This window comes from Macrotis lagotis, chromosome 2 (genome assembly GCF_037893015.1).
Source record: "Macrotis lagotis isolate mMagLag1 chromosome 2, bilby.v1.9.chrom.fasta, whole genome shotgun sequence".
Classification (NCBI taxonomy): Eukaryota; Metazoa; Chordata; class Mammalia; order Peramelemorphia; family Peramelidae; genus Macrotis; species Macrotis lagotis.
Window position 1 is genome coordinate 103,503,279 of NC_133659.1, and position 7,444 is coordinate 103,510,722.

Consider the following 7,444-nt stretch of genomic DNA (forward strand, 5'->3'; position numbering starts at 1 on the left):
TCATCTTCTGAATCTTCTTTTTCTGTTGTTTGCTCATTTCCTCAGCCTATGACTGATTTACCACACTTCCAAAGCTTTGGTGGGGTTTAGGGATACCCCCCTCCAACCCCAATTCCTTCAAGGTCTTATGAGAAGCTTTGACTGCTCTCCTGGCCCATGCTCTGGTCTGTTGATGACCACAAGCACTCCCATCTGCCTTGGAGCTGTGAGGAGAGTCCCTGCTCCTCTTTGGTAGTATGGGGACCCAGACTGCAACCTGGATTTGAGTATGTGCAAAGCAGCAGAGACCTGCCTCAGGGATATTAAGAGAGATCTTTGCGGTCTCTTCCCATCCCTTTACCATCTGTGTTTCACTATAATTCTTTACACAACTGTGAAGCTACACTTAGAGGGGAAATAGGCCATTTCACACAGACGGTATACTTTCAGATTTATAATTAGAGAGACACAGATCTTGTGGAGGGCAGAGACTAACATTCCAGACTTACAAATCTCATTTGAAAGGCTGATTAAAAGAATTCTTGATCAGAAATATTTCATTCTATATTCAAGAATATCAGACTTAGACAGTATATGAGTGGGAAAATACACTCCAGTTTGAGTGAGAAATATTTTGTTTCTATCATTCTTTCTCTGTGTACCATTTCACTAAATACTTTCTGAATTCTTTGTGTCCTTTAGCTATTTGTTAAAAATGTTTATTGATATCTTCTATTTTTATGACTTTCACATGTAATATATCCCTCTCAATCAATCCTAGAAATTCCAATCCATTATAACAAAAAAATTAAAAAGAAAAATAATTAGTCAACACATAAGCTGTAGTGTCCACATTCAGATGATACTATTCTCTAGTGTCCCCTCCTTTTCAAAGAGGTGTCATATCTTTGACCAGATCAAATCTAATGGTTCCTTAGAATCCCCTTAACCAGAGCCAAAAGGAGAGATCCAAATCACAAGATAAAGTCAGTTAAAATTTGATCTTTAAGGTTAATCAGATTTCTCTGGAAAAGTTGACAATGGATAGAGTTACAAAGGTGGAGGTAATTACAAGACAAAAGCATTGCCTTTAGGAAAGTTTCTCTAGAATGTGGGTGGTAGGTGAAATTAAAAAGGGAAAGGTATCATGAAAGGGAATATTACCTTATTTCCCTATGTATGAGATACACCATTTTTCAAAAAATTTAGGTAGCAATGTTTGTTTAATGGCCTTCTGATTATAATTGTAAAATTAAAATTGATTTGAATTCTGTTTTGCTAAGATTTAACCAAAAACATATTACATAAAGTTACACAATGGTTGTAGGTTTTTTACTCGCATTTCCCACTTTTCGATGCTTATTGTCTTTGTGCTCATTGTTTCACATTGGTTACCAGTATATCAGATTACCTTTAGCCATGTTCTGCCCAGAAATGGCTCAGAAAAGATTTTGCTGAATTCAAAATTCATTGTCAAAAAGACGATGAAATCAAGTTCAAAATGATCCAGTTTGCAAAAGTGAATGAAGGGGCAGCTAGGTGGCACATTGGATAGAGCACCGGCCCTGGAGTCAGGAGGACCTGAGTTCAAATCCAGCTTCAGATACTTAATAATTGCCTAGCTGTGTGACCTTGGGCAAGTCACTTAACCCCATTGCCTAAAAATTTTTAAAGTGAATGGAAATACAAATGGGAAAATTAAAAAAAAGTGAATGGAAATCATGCTGCTGAACTTAAGCTTGGTCCTCTTTCAACTGAGAAAACAATCCAAGATTGACTGCAGAAAAGAAGAAACCCTACTGAAAACACCATGGCAGAAGAAGGCCATGAGAGGCCTAACATACAGAGGGAACTGAAGGACTGGATTGAAAAACAAAGGGCAATTGGAATTCCTGATGAAAAAAAGTTACTGATTTCAAAGGAAGACACAATGGGTGCTTCAGGTTCATGAAACAGAATGACTAAGCATGTGTCCAACATACCAGGCTTGCACAGGGAGTGCTTGTGTTCAATCACAGACCAGAGCACAAGCAGTAGAGTAGTCAGAGCCTCTCCTAAGACAGTGATTCTTCATCAAACACAGATGAGGACAAGCTAATAGATGGGAGTTTTGACAGTGATAAGGAGTTGTATAAATTTTATGATGAACACAATTTGAGTTCAATAACTTTATGTAATACATTTTTGATTAAATCTTAGCAAAACAGAATTAAAATCAATTTTTAATTTTGCAATTATAATCAGAGAGCTGTTAAACAAATGTTCCTCTGTGGTATATCTTTTAAACAATCTTGAATCATTTTGATGTATCAAATAGAAATATCTTTTTGAAGGAAAAAAGTCATTAAAGGTAGTGTTATATTGTGCTTAATCAAAAACTTTATAATCAAAGTGATTCTTTGTGCTCTCTACATCTTTCAGTCTGTTTTGTGATTTTAAAGATATGATCAATTGTGGAATATTAAATATTTGCATCCACTAAAGTGCCAATATTCCCTGAGAGTAATATAGCAAAAAAAGGAAAATGATAAATGTTGGAGGGGGTGTGGGAAAATTGGGACTCTAATGTATTGTTTACTGAGGTGTGAACTGATCCAACCATTCTGGAAAGCAATTTAGAACTATGCCCAAAAGATAATAAAACTTTGCATACCCTTTGGTCCATCAATGCTATTACTAGGTCTGTATCCCAAAGAGATTACAAAAAAGGAGACAAGATCCACATGTTCGAGAATATTCATAGAACCCCTTTCTGTGGTGCTAAAGAATTGGAAATGGAGGGATGTTCATCAGTTCGGGAATGTCTAAAGTTGTGATATATCAATACAATGTAATATTATTGCTCTATAAGAAATGATGAGTAGGAAGATTTCAGAAAAACCTGGAAATCATGCTGCTGAACAAAGTGAGCAGAACCAGGGGAACATCATACACAAAGCATACTATTTTCACCTTTTTAAATGTTTTCCCTTCTCATGGTTTTTCCCTTTTTGTTCTGGTTTTTCTTTCACAGTCTGATTAATATGGAGATCCGTGCAATACCATTCTACATGTACAATGTAAAAAAAAAATCTTCATAAACAATCTAAACATTTTGACTCTCAACATCCTCTCCCTCTTTTTTTTTAGGTTTTTGCAAGGCAAATGGGGTTAAGTGGCTTGCCCAAGGCCACACAGCTAGGTAATTAAGTGTCTGAGACTGGATTTGAACCCAGGTACTCCTGACTCCAAGGCCAGTGCTTTATCCACTATGCCACCTAGCTGCCCCATCTCTCCCTCTTTTTCATCCCTCAGAATCAGAAAATTTGGGAATTGAAAGAAACTCTAAAGGTCAGGCAGTATTCCTTGTCCAATGAGTGATCTCCCAGCCTCTGCTCATAAACTTCCAAGGAGAGGGAGTTTATCTCTTCTCAACATTGTTCAGCCATTTAGGGACATTACTAATTATTTGGACATTTTCCCTGGCATCAAACTAAAACTAATCTCTCTGCAACGTTGGCACATATTCCTGGTTCTGTTCTTTGGGTCCAAACAGACTAAGTCTGATCCCTCTACATAGCAGTCCTTGAAATAATTGGACAGCTGCCCTGTCCTTGTTTGTCCTTCTCTTCTCCAGGACAAATACTCCTAATACCTTCAAGTGATCCTCATGCACTTCCCTGTTTGTTATATTACATTAGTCTCTTTGTTCTCCTTGGATTTTGACCTCAACATTAAATTTATCAACATGAATATGTTGTTTTACATACACAATTCCTAAACAAATGACATGGATAACAAGAAACAATTCCATTGTGTTGGCCCTATCTGAATATCATCAACAGCTTTATCTGGTTTAGCCCCATCTGCACAGACATTTTTTTTTAAAGATAGGCTATATGTGGTTGAGGAAAACTAATAGGCCTCAAACCCATCAGTTATTTAGGGGGAATATCCACCCAAGCATGTGAAGACTTCCCCCTGGCAGAATGGGCAGATGAGAATAAAATGTAACATGAAGTGGAAGAAACAGATTGTGGAGCACTTAGAGTTTGGTCAGATATGGAAGACCCCGAGGTAATCTATCTACTGCACCTTAGGCCATCACCAGTCAACCTGACTTTTGAGCCCCATACAACCTCAGTTACACTCTGGGATCATCTTATTGATCTTGCCATCACACACAAAAACTTTGCAAACTCTTCTTCATTTAAATCCAATTCACAAGTAAGTCAGGGCATAACCCTGAATTGATCTATAAAAAGAAAGGCTGAGCATCAATGGACTCAATGTTCTTCCTCATTTAGTTTGGGCTCTAACTTTTGAAAGATAAAATAATCACTCAGATAACAAGTTATTAACTACTCTTCTTTTTCAATTCAGGACTTGATTCATTGTTTTGCTGATTGTCTAGATCTAAGAAATTGATAGAGAAAATTTAAAGGTAAATTTGTCTTGAATAAATTTTTTTCAGAGACTGGTTGTTAAAAATTTAGCAGCACTCACTGGCCTTATCCCACAAAAAGGCATCAGAATAGAATTGTGTAGAGATATAAGATGACTTGATGAAATCCAGATAGACTAGATAGATAATATTCCCCTTCCCTTTTCATCACTGTAATCACTGTGACAAAGAAGGAAATGAAGTTAGCCTAGTATAACTTAATCTTGATGAACACATGCTGGGTCATAGTGGTATTTATTTCCTTTCCTAAATGCTCATATATCATTCAATTTTTCAAGAACTTTTCTAGGAAATACTCTTAATCTTAATGATTCCAAGTCCACAGATTTTTCCATTCCTCTTACAGAATTGTTATCATTTACTTATCTCCAATCTTTCAACATATCTTGTGCTCTTCAAAATTATGTTATTGTAGAAAGAACATTGAATTAATAGTCACAGGATCTAAATTTGAATCCCAACTGTGATCTTAGCATTGGGGTGATCTGAACCCCTGAAATACCAAGATCTCCAATCTATTCCTTCATTCCCCTCCATAACTCAAACCTTGTTGTTTTTTCAGTATGGGTGTCCCTTGAGTTTTGTTCTCTTCTCTTTGACCCCTATTTTATGTGGAGATCTCATCAGCTCCCAAGGTTGAATCACTATCTCTATAATAAAGGTTAACAGATCTCCATATGCATTCCTACTTCCTCTCTTGAGTTCCAGTTCTAAATCGCTAACCCTGAGACATTTCAAATTGAATGTCACATAAGCATCTCAAGTTGTAAATGTACAAACTAAACTTATTACCTTCCATTCCAATTCCAAACTTACTTATTTACATATTACTGTTAAGGACATCACCATCTTCCCAGCCACTCAGTTTTGCAAAATTGGTATCATCCTCAACTTCTCACTCAGTTGCCAAACTTCATTATTTGTATCAACATCTCTGTGCCCTTCTCTCTACTCATATAGCCACTGCCCTAGTAAAGGTCCCATCGCTTCTATACCACCTCCCAGGTGATAGTCCTAATAAGTCTCTCTCCTCTTGCTGGTTACTCTTATCTCTCAATTCCATACATTTCCACTTACTGTCCTTCATGCCCGAAATTTTTTCCCTCCGAATTTCTGCTACTTCCTGGTTTCCTTCAATCTCAGTTAAAATCTTACCTTTTCCAGGAAGTTTTTCCTCCTCCTTACTGTTTAATATCTTCCTTCTAAGATTATCTCCAGGAGCAGCTAGGTGGCCCAGTGGATAGAGCTCCAGCCCTGGAGTCAGAAGGACCTGAGTTTAGATCTGGGCTCAAATACTTAATAATTTCCTAGTTGTGTGACCTTGGGCAGTCATGTAACCCCAGCCTTGCTAAAATAAACTCCCCAAAAAAGATTGTTTCCAATTTACAATCATATACTTTTGTTTGTATATAGATGTTTCTATGGCACCTTGCTCATTAACACCTTAAAGGTGTCAGGATCTTCATGCCAAGACCATCCCTCTCTTTTTTACTACTTTCTTTTTTGCTATTAGGAGACCTCTGCTTTCCAGGCTAAAGTCCAGTAAATAAACTATGTCCCAATCTTGGCATAACTACAATTCTCTGTGCTCACCCACTGGATGAACTCAGCCACAAATAAAATCCTAGAATTATTTATACCAGCATCAAGTGGTCTCTGAGCTCAGATAAGCATGTTCTTGTAGTGAAGCCCTGCCATGAATCAAACTTGTCTAATTGTTAGTAGTTATCAGAGTTACAGTTTACTGTATAAGCATTGCTACATATATTGAGATTTGGCCACATCAAAGAGGATCTACTTCTAGAAGAGACCCCTGGCACATGTCTAATTTCCCTCCTCCAATAGAATACACAAAACTTTTTGCTTAGGAACACTGTTGACCCTATTTTTTAAATTTTGTTTTTATTTTATTTCATTTCTTAGAATTAACTGTGATTGTGATGACCTAGGGTGAGCTCTGATCATTTTCAGAGCTAACTGGTTATGAAATCCTATGTGAACTCTGGTATTTTTAGAGTTAACAGTGGTTGTGTAGCCTCTGTAACTTTTTGGTCATTTGTTTTCAGACTACTTTTCCTTTCTTTTTATTCTCCACGTTTAACATGACATCGAATAAGAGCTTAATAAATACTCACTGGTTTGTTTTGACTTGATGAGGTGGTACTACTCAAGTGGGTTTTGAACCAACTAAAGCAAATTTAAATCAATACTAGAAGTTGAGATCCTGAGAGGAAGATCAAAGTTGATCCCATTCCATTGACTATGGCCCCTGGCAACATAAGTGCAATCCTTTTCTTGTCACAGAGTTCATCATTCTGGCATCTTAAGCCACAGTCAAGAAAACTAAATCTATTCTTGTTTTTTGTTTTGTGTTTTTAGTGGGGTTTTTTGCAAGGCAAATGGGGTTAAGTGGCTTGCCCAAGGCCACACAGCTAGGTAATTATTAAGTGTCTGAGACCGGATTTGAACCCAGGTACTCCTGACTCCAAGGCCAGTGCTTTATCCACTACGCCACCTAGCTGCCCCTTAAATCTATTCTTTAACACAATTTGGATTATATATCATTTTTAATGCAACTGAAGGAATCTTTGATCTACTCAAGGAACAACTGGATAAAGAGAGAAAGCTGAATCTATTCATGTTTTTATTACTTCATTGCTTCATTCTAAACCAATACATTCTAGGGAGCTCACCACTGGCCATCCTCAGCTAGGTTCTGGCATTGGTTTCATTTATTATTTTATTAGCCTTAGGACTACATACAAGGATTTTCTTCTTAGTCTGAGATTCAGTTGGATGTTGAGATGTGCCTTCTTTTTAGGACTCAACCATTTGACTTCATGATTAATTCATCTCTGCTTTCTGCATTATAAGAAATCTTATAGTGCATGATGTCTGATAAACCTACCCAACCATACACTGAACATGTTCTTAAAATCAGAAGACTAATTTTACTCATAATTGCTTCTCAGGGTCTTTGCATGAATGAAGCTCAGTCTTAAACCTGAGCATTTTAGATTT